Source organism: Procambarus clarkii, chromosome 9, assembly GCF_040958095.1.
Source record: "Procambarus clarkii isolate CNS0578487 chromosome 9, FALCON_Pclarkii_2.0, whole genome shotgun sequence".
Lineage (NCBI taxonomy): Eukaryota > Metazoa > Arthropoda > Malacostraca > Decapoda > Cambaridae > Procambarus > Procambarus clarkii.
Genome location: NC_091158.1, coordinates 3,868,148 through 3,879,625, shown reverse-complemented (window position 1 = coordinate 3,879,625; position 11,478 = coordinate 3,868,148).

Below are 11,478 nucleotides of genomic sequence, written 5' to 3'. Positions count from 1 at the left end.
CCGCAACTAAATCTTGCCCCGACCCCGAAACCCACAGATGGTCCGGAGCCGGAAACAGGGAGGGAAAGGGGCGAACAACACCTAACCAAAACGGGTGCATCCAAGTGGGAAACCAACCTAGCTTGCAACATGAATGCCGCCTGTACTCTGAACAGTAATAACATCAGGAAGAGTACTGGAGAACAAGCAGAAAATATATCTCGCAAGACTCCGGGTCAAGGTGTCAGTGACCCAACAGGCAACATGACGGAGGTAAAAGTGGCGACTGTTACCTGGAGACAAGGGCACAGCAACCAACGAACCCATACAAGATGGGTTGGAACCCAGAAGACACATTCAATGGTCCACCAAGCCCCGACAGGGTTTTCCAGGGCCCGTAGGGTAACAACTACGGGAAGCCCGGGCAACGTGTTGCTAACCGATTAAAACCCAAAACTAACAATGAGGTAGAGGACAACACTGAAAACACCCTGTGACGTGTACAATCACAGGGGCCTAGCAGAGGGCCACCAAACACTATCCAGTGGAACTATAGCCACACTACGGCAGATCCCTCCACCAGGCAAATGAAAATAAAAACAAAAGAAAAACCCCGCAAAAGTACACCGTCTCCAGAGGCAACAGGAACCGGTCGCTGCTTAGGTGGCAGGTTGCTCAACACCTTGACGCTCTAACCAGCACAATACCAGTCCCTACTCAGGACCAAACAAGGACCCCAAACCTCAGCTGGCCCCAAGGGCGAGGCAAATGCCGAGCAGCAAGAACCTCTACGGGAATGGTTCCCGAAAGCCCCAGGGAAGATAACCCTGTCATGCAGGGGCAGTACTCACAGGGTGCTTAGGGAAGGAAGCCCCTAAGCGCATGCAACTCCAGGTACTGATGAGGAACACCTGGCCACTGCACAACACAACATACGGCAGTGAACGCCACGAATCGCAAACATCGCCTAGGAAACGGAGGCCAGAGAAGTGTCTGTCCCGGTTGACATTAGCTTACGAACTGCTGCTAGGCAGCCGGCGTGGTGAGGTCCGGGGCTCCCCCCTCCCCCTCTCGGGGCGGGGAGGTCTGCGTGGACGATCGGTGCGGCAGTAAAGTGTGATGTTTGCTTGTTTCCTTGGGATTGTAGGGAGTTTCTACCTCTCTGTTCAGTTTCATGTTTTAGTTTTTTACCATGTGGGGTGTGTTTTATTAAGCCTACCTTTCTGGGTGCCTAACCCCGGTCGATGGCAGATAAGGAAAACCCCGAACCACAAGGGAGTTTTCCAGGGCCATTGCTCCCTGAAACCTCTCTGAAGGGGCCCAGGTTCTGGCTCTATTCCCTGGTAGGTCTGAACTCCGTAGCTAATGTCCCGGTCTAATATAACATACATTAGCCCGATAAGCTCCAGGGAGCCATAGGGGCTCCCCACAGAAAAGCACAAAAACAATGAAATTCTTTACAAAGAATTCAAGCGCAATCATCATTAGGTGGGAGGCACTGGTAAACTGAAGCATGCCTCGCCCAATGCCACCAGGAACCATGTGCTCAGTCGACCCATACGTGTATCAACAAACTCGCCAAGCGAGGCAAAGCTCGTAAACAGAGTCTAATTTTTTTTAAGAAATTGAGCTCATAGAATGAAAAATTTGTAAAGTGGAGCATTCGTAAACTGAGGTTCCACTGTATATCAGTGAGAAAATCCACATGAGCCGTGATGAGGATTCAAACCTATGCACTGGGTATTCCCAGATGCTCCCTCTAATTTTTTTTTAAATATTTATTGCATTCAGTACTTAATATCAATGTTTAAAAAACATAATTAAGTGTTTCATAAACATTACAACACATTTTTCTTGGCAGGTATGGTTCAAAAATCGTCGAGCTAAATGGAGGAAACAAAAGAAAGAAATGCAAGAAAGGTGTCACGAAGATGTCAAGGTTGCCCAAGGAGACCAGCAGAATGCACTCGAAGACCCTAACAGTTTGGAAGTTAGCTCAACAGTCACCCCTAAGAAGCAAAAAGCTGAATTACATTTCAGGAAATTTAAGTCCAAGACTAGTATGTTAAATCAACAGGAATGTGAAGGAGGTGATCATAACTCGAGGTTCACGCAAGGTCACGGTTCTAAGGCGCCAACAGCCAGGGATAATCACATTATATTGCAAGATCAACTGTTCCTTCAAGGAGGCAGTCAGGATGAAGGCCAACTCCACAAGGAGCGTTTCCCGCTCAAGCGACACAAGAAGGACAGAAGCAATGCCAGGGATAAACAATTATTGAAGGCCAGACGTGACAGTAAACAAGATGGACGAGAAGGAACATTGGCAAATGATGCCAAACATTAACATCCAGTTGACAGAAACAAACCATATTTGGAGGCAGAGAGCAACCACACACCTCAAAACCTTTAAGATAATTCATTGCAGAAGAGTGTAGGAGACAATGTTAAGTCGTCAAAGAGCCAAGTACCCTTGGAGTACTAGGATAAGTGATCCTGGCGTCAAGCACGAGAACTCCCTAGTAAGTAAAGCCATGGGTAGTGTACCCTAGAAAAAATCAGACTGGTTTACTTGAACTAAATGCAGTGAATGTATGTAGTTGGGGACTCACAGTGTTGGGCATCTTTGTTTGGATTCCTAAGAGACACAGATGACGTCGAGACACGTGTTCTAATTATAATAACCAGTCTGCATCCAGGTCACGTGTCTTGGTGACCAGTCAGCATCCAGTTCACATGTCCCAGTGACTATTCTAAACCCAGTTCATGTGTCCTATGACCAGTCAGCACTCAGTTCAAGTGTCCTAATGACCAGTCAACATCCAGTTCACGTCCTACTGACCAGTCAACACCCAGTTCACATGACCTAATGACCAGGCAGCATCCAGTTTGTCTCATAATTAACAGCCAATTCCCAGTTCCTGTGTTATAATGATCAGTCAGCAACAGGTTCACATGTGCTAATAACTAGTCAGCATCCAGTTCACATCCTAGCGACCAGTTGTCACCCAGTTCATGTGTCCGTAGGACCAGTCAGCATCAGTTCCCATGCCCCAGTGATCAATCAACATCTGCAATCTGGAACGCTAGATTGTAAGAATCTCCTGAGTGTCTGCCAATTATGTGAAGCCAGGCGGTAACTTCTGACTCTGAAGGTGACAAGAAGCTATAGTCAGTAATGGTCTTGGAAGCTAATGCACAGTGAGTTGTTGGGGTGAGGGGTGAGGGCCAGAGAGAGTGTCACAGATGTGGAACTGGAGTTGAGATTTTTGTCCAAGTGGGGGGCCAAGCAGTTCTGATCTGCAAGCAATATTGGGCAGTTGTGACCCATGGAGTCATCACATCAGTAGGGTGTCAAGGTTGGAAGACCTCTACACTCATTGTAGCAATGGCTTTCAAGACCATTTCCAACTGTAGCTTCTGGTTGCCATTGAAGTCATGGAAGTTATTATACAGCTTCACATAATTGGAGGACACACTCATAAGATTCCAATAATCTGGTGTCCCAGATGTCTTGACCATCAGAGTATACTCCTAAGTGTCACAACAGTCAGCATCCAGTTCATGTGTCCTAATGACCAGTCAACTCCCAGATCACATGTTCTAATTACCATTCAGCATCCAGTTCATGTATTCTAATGATCAGTCAACAACCAGTTTGAGTGTCTAATATTAAAGCAGCGGGTGTTGCAAATGTCCTAGTACTCAACAGTTTCCTCATACCTCATAATAGCCAACCAGCTGCCAGTCTGGTTGTAAATACAATAGTTAGGTTGACACACGCCAAATGTCATAAACTGAGAAAACAGCAGAATATCATATCAAAATAGCCAATGAACAATCTGTTCAACTGCTTTGTAATAACTAGTTGTGAATTCCCTAGTTCTACTAGTAAGTTCACCTGCCTTAATTGGTAGTTGTTAATTTTAATGCTCTAACAGACAGTTCACATCCACTAACAGATGATCATTACACAGTTTGTATGTTGCATCATGTATCATATTGTGTAGGTATCCTAACAAACAGCCAGCAGTCATCTATGAGTCTCAGCAGTCAGCAAGCAGTTAGTGTAGCAGTCAGTGAGCAGTCCGAGTCCTAGCAGTTAGCGAACATAACCTAACAACCAGCTATGCAACATTCAATTTTCATGTTCTGCCAGTCAATTAACAGTTTTTCCACTTGTCCTAACAGTCAGGACAGTCAACAGTCAAAACAGCCAGTCTGTCAATACTGTTATCCAACACTCAGAATAGTCAATAGTCAAGCCAGTATACCAACACCGGCTTGTTTGTCAATAGTCAGGACAGACAATAGTCACGACAGTCAGCTACTACACAATAGTATGCTAAATGTCAGAACAGTAGTCAAGTCTGATGAGAATGCCAACAATTGGGGCAGTTTGTTAGACACGGCAAAATAGCATGACAGATTGTAATAATAATAATTATATTTGTAAAAAATACATAACACATTACAAAGGCATAATTGAAGGTATAGGGGGGTTGCATATTTACCCGATTTTACCCGAGGGCCACTACCACTAGTGGCCTAACGAGGACAAGAAGCTGGCAGCTTGTCGAAGGTCCCCCCTCCCCCATTTGCCTTGTCCCAGCTCCATCTTAAATAAAGCCAATAATGTCCAGAGCATTTTGGGCAAGAATTCAGAACAGTTAGTCAACAGTCAGTCAAAAGTCAAAACAGTCCGTCTAGAAATATACCTCCAACATAATTTTTCATTATCATCACCTTACCCTGTTTATTGATACAATAATTTTATTAACTTAAATTGGTCAAATTTTTTATTACAGTATATACCTCAGTCACTAAACTTTTTGTTTAGGATTTATTGTACACCTTAAAATTCACTGAGACTTGCCCAGAACACATTGCATGTTACTGCCTCTGTAAGATGTACTATTTAATACAACTCTGTACTTACATAATCCATTGAAGCACATTGGTGGTGTACAGTCATCAGCTCACAGCTGAAGATTCCAGGTTCGATTTCTGCAGTTGGCGAGAAGGTTGGGCACATTTCCCTTCACCTGATTCATCTTTTTACCTATTAGTAAATATATAGGTACCCAGGAGCTAAGCAACTGTTGTCAGTTGCATCCTGGGGAAGGTCAGTAGTTGAAGTCACTAGGTGGACCTCGATAAGCTTTAGTACTCGGACTAGCATGCAAGGCCCCCGTTTGCTTAACAGACAGAGATTTTCATAATTTAAAAAACCCTGCATTGAATGTTATGAAACTTCCTTTTCTGGGAGAGCCCCAGAGTCTCCCTGGAGCTTTCAGAATGATGTACGATACATTAGTCTGGGGCATCAGTCATTTGGAGTTCACCCCTACCAGGGAACCACAAGCCAGAACCTGGCCCCCCTCAGAGGGGCAATGGAAACCCCCCATGTGGTTGGGAGCATTCCATGTCTGCCATCGACCAGGGTTAGGCACCCAGAAAGGTAGACATAACTAAACAGACCCCACTTGGTAAGAAATTGCAACTGAAAACTGATCAGAGAAGCAGAACTCCCTCAAATGCTAAACAAACAAGCAAATGTCATACACCGCCGCTGTGCCGCTTGTCCGTGCAGCTCTCCCCTCCTTGGGAGGGAGAGACGGGAGCCCCGGATTCCCGGTACCGGCTACTCTCACCTCCAGTTCAGAGGGTGAGCATCAACCCTTTCCTGGCAGGAGGGAGGGTGCCAGGGGGGCCTCCGGGACTCACCCAGAAAATGGTGTTTCATTACATTCAACGATGGTTTTCTGTGGGAAGCCCCTTTAGCTCCCTGGAGCACCTAACTAATGACAAGGAAAAGAGGGACTTAACCGGGAGGCGGACCCCACTTGCACATCAACTCGAAGTCGAGACAACTGGCTGCAACCAGTGACACAAAGCCACACATGAACGACCATGACCAGAAATATTGACCAGATAACGGGCGGCCAGGACCCTGTTCGACCTCCAAAATCCCCTCGCCCGAATGTCAGCCCAAAACAAGTTGCTGAACACGGCAGCCAAAGCAGCAAACTTACGAACATCATGGGGACGAGGGTAGACCGCAGGCTAGTTAGACTTAATAACCGTTCGGACGACCTGGGAGACCTGAGCCTTGGAACAGGGAACGAGGGAAACCGGATCAACTCAAAGTGCATCTCCGGCCACAGAAGCCAGGGATGCCGGCAGATAACAGCAAAGAGCTGCAACAGGACATAACACATGATGCACCCCAACCTGACCAACCGACCAACCCAAGAACCCCCTCCAGAAGGCTATGTGTCGTATTTAGCAAGAAAAGGAGGAGATGGCTGCAAACAAACAAACCTATCACCAGGACCGAAAGAGCAGAAACCTCTGCGCTGGAGGAGAGCACGAAGCTCCCCAACCTGACCTCCCAAGGCCAATGCCAACAGGAAAAGAGCCTTCGAAAAACAATCTTGAACCGAAGAGGGCCACTACAAACTGAGGAGAGGAAAAATAAGAAAGCACCCTGTCCAGGAACCAGGACGGATCAGGCGGCACATGAGGAGGCCAAAGGTGAAACAAAGCCGAGAAAGCTTACGAAACAGGGCAGAAGAGACATCCACCCCGAATGCAAGTTGGAACAGTTCTGCCAGCGCTGCACAACACAAGACGAGAGTATTAGGCATCAAATGACGGTCCTGAAAAAACAAGACAAAAGACAAGACAACCCGATTAAAAATAGAAGACAACCTATAAAGAGAGAGAAAATGATGGAAAGAACTACAGGAAACTTCATACTGTCGCCGAGAAGAAGCTCTCAGGTTAGGCACCATCAATGAAGCCACCCGATCACCAAATGGAGAAAAACCTACGTCAAAAAGACCAGACGCAAAGAGCAAAAGAGAAGACCGAACCAGCCATGTATCGGACTGGTCCGACCTGCTGGAAGAGTCAGAGCCGCAAGAAACGCCCTAGGTTCGCACACCAAGCAAGCAGTGCCTGGAACCAAGGCTGGGCCAGCCACCAAGGGACCACGAGGACTACCCTTCCTTGGTAGGACTCCAACGCTGGTAGGAACCCGAAGCATCCGCTAGACCAAGGGGGAAGATGTTCAGGTAACCCCACCTCGACCAGTCCTGCTGAAAGACGTTAACTGCGACAGCCTCAGTCAGGTAAGGGTGCCACATAGATTGGGAGACACCGAGACCACGCTGCCACAAAGAAGTCCACATCCGGGAGTTCATACGTCCGGCAGAGCCAATGGAAGGAATTGATGTCGACCTTCAATGCCGTGGATAGTGGAATGAACCGAAACAGGTCGTCCACCAGGATGTTGGACACTCCCCAGATATTAACTGCACAGAGAGACAAACCCCGAGAAGCCAGCAAATAAACCACTCGAAGCGACCAGTCCCAAAGAGGCAAGGACCGAAGAGAACCCCTGCTGTTCGATCCATGAACCACCGGAGAACAGTCTGAATGGAGTCGGATGGTCGAACCCAAAGCAACCGGAATCCCTAAAATCGAGACCCAGGGCAGAACAGTCCTCCACACCCTCTACCCCCTGAAAATACTCCCTGAAGAAATGGCAGAATCCAGGGGAAAGGCTGAAAAGAAGGGGGACCTGCTGGAGGGACCCAAAAGTCTCGGCAGGAGGAACCGGCTCGAATACCTCCGTCCCCAACCCGAATGGGACAGCTCTTGAAGCTGCCCGAGTTTCATTACCAACTAAACCCTGCTCCGACTCTGAAACCCTCAGACATTTGGGAACCGGAAGAAGGGAAGCAGGGTTTCAGAACAGGGCGCTCTTGCCTGTCGCAGTTGCTGGACCACTATGATATGGCATTAGATGCTATGGAAGACAAACATAACGCTGATGTAATTTACACAGATTTCGCAAAAGCTTTTGATAAATGTGACCATGGTGTTATTGCACATAAAATGCGTTCAAAAGGAATTACCGGAAAAATAGGCAGATGGATCTACAATTTCCTGACCAACAGAACCCAATGTGTAATAGTCAACAAAATAAAATCCAGCCCATCAACCGTGAAGAGCTCAGTCCCCCAGGGTACTGTGCTTGCTCCAGTACTTTTTCTCATCCTCATTTCGGACATAGACAAGAACACAACCTATAGCACTGTATCATCCTTTGCAGATGATACTAGGATCTTCATGAGAGTAGGCAACATAGAGGACACGACGAACCTCCAGTCAGATGTAGATCAGGTCTTTCTATCGGCTACAGATAATAATATGGTGTTTTGCGAAGATAAGTTCCAGCTCATGCGCTATGGAAAAAATGAAAATATAAAAACGGAAACCACGTACAAAACTCAGGCAAATCATAACATAGAACGAAAAGGCAATGTAAAGGATCTGGGTGTACTCATGTCGGAAGACCTTACCTTTAAAGAACACAATAAAGTAGCCGTCACAACTGCAAGAAAAATGACAGGTTGGATAACAAGAACTTTTCACACTAGAAATGCTATACCGATGATGATACTTTTCAAAACGCTTGTGCTCTCTAGAGTGGAGTACTGCTGCACAATGACAGCACCTTTCAAAGCTGGAGAAATTACTGACCTGGAGAGCGTGCAGAGATCCTTTACTGCTAGAATCCACTCAGTAAAACATCTAAACTATTGGGACCGACTAAAGAGCCTAAAACTGTACTCCCTTGAGCGCAGGCGGGAGAGGTACATAATAATTTACACGTGGAAAATATTAGAGGGGCTGGTCCCAAACTGCACACAGAAATAACATCACATGAGACCAGAAGACATGGCAGGATGTGCAGAATACCCCCGTTGAAAAACAGAGGTGCAACTGGTACTCTGAGAGAGAACTCTATCAACATCAGAGGTCCGAGACTGTTCAACACGCTTCCACTACACATAAGGGGCATAACTGGTCGACCCCTCACAGTGTTCAAGAGAGAACTGGGTAAGCACCTCCAAAGGATACCTGATCAACCAGGCTGTGACTCGTACGTCAGGCTGTGAGCAGCCGCGTCCAACAGCCTGGTTGATCAGTCCGGCAACCAGGAGGCCTGGTCGATGACCGGGCCGCGGGGACGCTAAGCCCCGGAAGCACCTCAAGGTAACCTCAAGGTAACCAAGGGGTAAGGGGGAAGGGGGGGGGGAAGGAGCAGGATGAACAACAGGGAAAGGACCAGGGAGCGCAGACTAAACCAAAATCGAAGTGCCTAACACCCCCAGGTCTGGGCCCCTTTAACCAAAGCGGGGCAGCCGCGGGCATCTGGGTGGGAAACCATCCTAGTGCATTGCAACCTAAACTTAGCATGCAATGCGGATGCTGCCTGTACCCTAACTGAAATGTCATCAGAATAGTACTGGAGAACAAGACTCACAAGACTCCGGGTCAAAGGTGTCATTGACCCAACAGACAGCATGACGGAGGCAAAAGAGGTGACTGTCACCCTGAGACAAAGGCACACAGTAACCTTCGAACCCGCACAAGGTGGGCTGGAACCTGGAAGACGCATCCATCATCCCACCAACCCCGCCAGGGAGTTCTAGGGCCTGTAGGCTGACTGCTATGGGAAGCCCAGGCAAGGTGTTACTAACCGGTTGAGACCTAAAGCTAATGAGGGGAATATCAATACACTGAAACCCCTGCGACGTGTACAATCATGGGGTCCTAGCAGAGAGCTACCAAAACTTATAAGTGGAACTATAGCCACACAAGGTAGACCCCATTAGGCAAGAAAACAAAAATAAAAGAAAAACTCCATATAAGTACAACGTCACCAGAAGAAACAGAAACCTGTTGCCACGTAGATAGGAAGGCAGCACAATACCACTCCCTACTCAAGGCTAAACAAGGGCCACTAAACCCCAGATGGCCCTAAGGGCGGGGGAAAATGCTGAGCAGCAAGAACTTTCACGGAAATGATTATTCCGAACCTGCTTGATGGGGTTCTGGGAGTTGTTCTATTCCCCAAGCCCGGCCCGAGGCCAGGCTCGACTTGTGAGAGTTTGGTCCACCAGGCTGTTGCTTGGAGCGGCCCGCAGGACCACATACCCACCACAGCCCGGCTGATCCAGAATTTCTCTTAGAAAACAGTCCAGTTTTCTCTTGAAGATGTCCACGGTTGTTCCGGCAATATTTCTTATAGTCGCTGGGAGGACGTTGAACAACCGCGGACCTCTGATGTTTATACAGTGATCTCTGATTGTGCCTATGGCACCTCTGCTCTACATTGGTTCAATCTTGTATTTTCTTCCAAATCGTTCACTCCAGTATGTTGTTATTTTACTGTGTAGATTTGGGACCTGGCCCTCCAGTATTTTCCATGTGTATATTATTTGGTATCTCTCTCGTCTCCTTTCTAGAGAGTACATTTGGAGAGCTTTGAGACAATCCCAATAATTTAGGTGTTTTATCTCGTCTATGCGTGCCGTATATGTTCTCTGTATTCCCTCTATTTCAGCAATCTCACCTACTCTGAAGGGGGAAGTGAGTACTGAGCAGTACTCGAGACGGGACAACACAAGTGACTTGAAGAGTACAACCATTGTGATGGGATCCCTGGATTTGAAAGTTTTCGTAATCCATCCGATCATTTTCCTGGCTGACGCAATATTTGCTTGGTTATGCTCCCTAAACGTTAGATCGTCGAACATCATTATTCCCAAATCCTTGACATGCTGTTTTTCTACTATGGGAAGATTCGATTGTGTTTTGTACCCTGTATTATGTTTCAGATTCTCATTTTTGCCGTACCTGAGTACCTGAAATTTATCACTGTTAAACATCATGTTATTTTCTGCTGCCCAATCGAAAACTTTGTTGACATCTGCTTGTAGTTTTTCAATGTCTTCAGCAGAGGTAATTTTCATGCTGATTTTTGTGTCATCGGCAAAGGACGACACAAAGCTGTGACGTGTATTTTTGTCTATATCTGATATGAGAATAAGGAACAGTAGCGGTGCAAGGACTGCACCTTGAGGTACAGAGCTTTTAACATCGCTTGGATTCGATTTTATTTGACTGTTACTCTTTGTGTTCTGTTCGACAGGAAATTGAGTATCCAGCGTCCTACTTTTCCAGTTATTCCCATTGACCTCATTTTGTGAGCTATCACCCCATGGTCACATTTGTCGAACGCCTTTGCAAAGTCTGTGTATACAACATCTGCATTTTGCTTTTCTTCTAGGGCTTCTGTGCTTTTGTCATAGTGGTTGAGTAACTGTGACAGACAGGATCTTCCCGCTCTAAATCCATGTTGTCCTGGGTTGCGCAATTCATTGTTTTCCATAAAACTAGAAATTTGATTCCTAATCACTCTTTCAAACACTTTTATTATGTGTGATGTTAGTGCAACTGGCCTATCATTTTTTGCCAAGGCTTTACTTCCCCCCTTGTGCAACAGAGGTATATCTGCAGATTTAAGTGCTGCTGGTATCTCCCCCTGTATCCAGGCTCTTTCTCCATATTACGCTGAGTGCTCTCGCTACTGGTACTTTACATTTCTTTATGAATATTGAATTCCATGAGTCAGGCCCA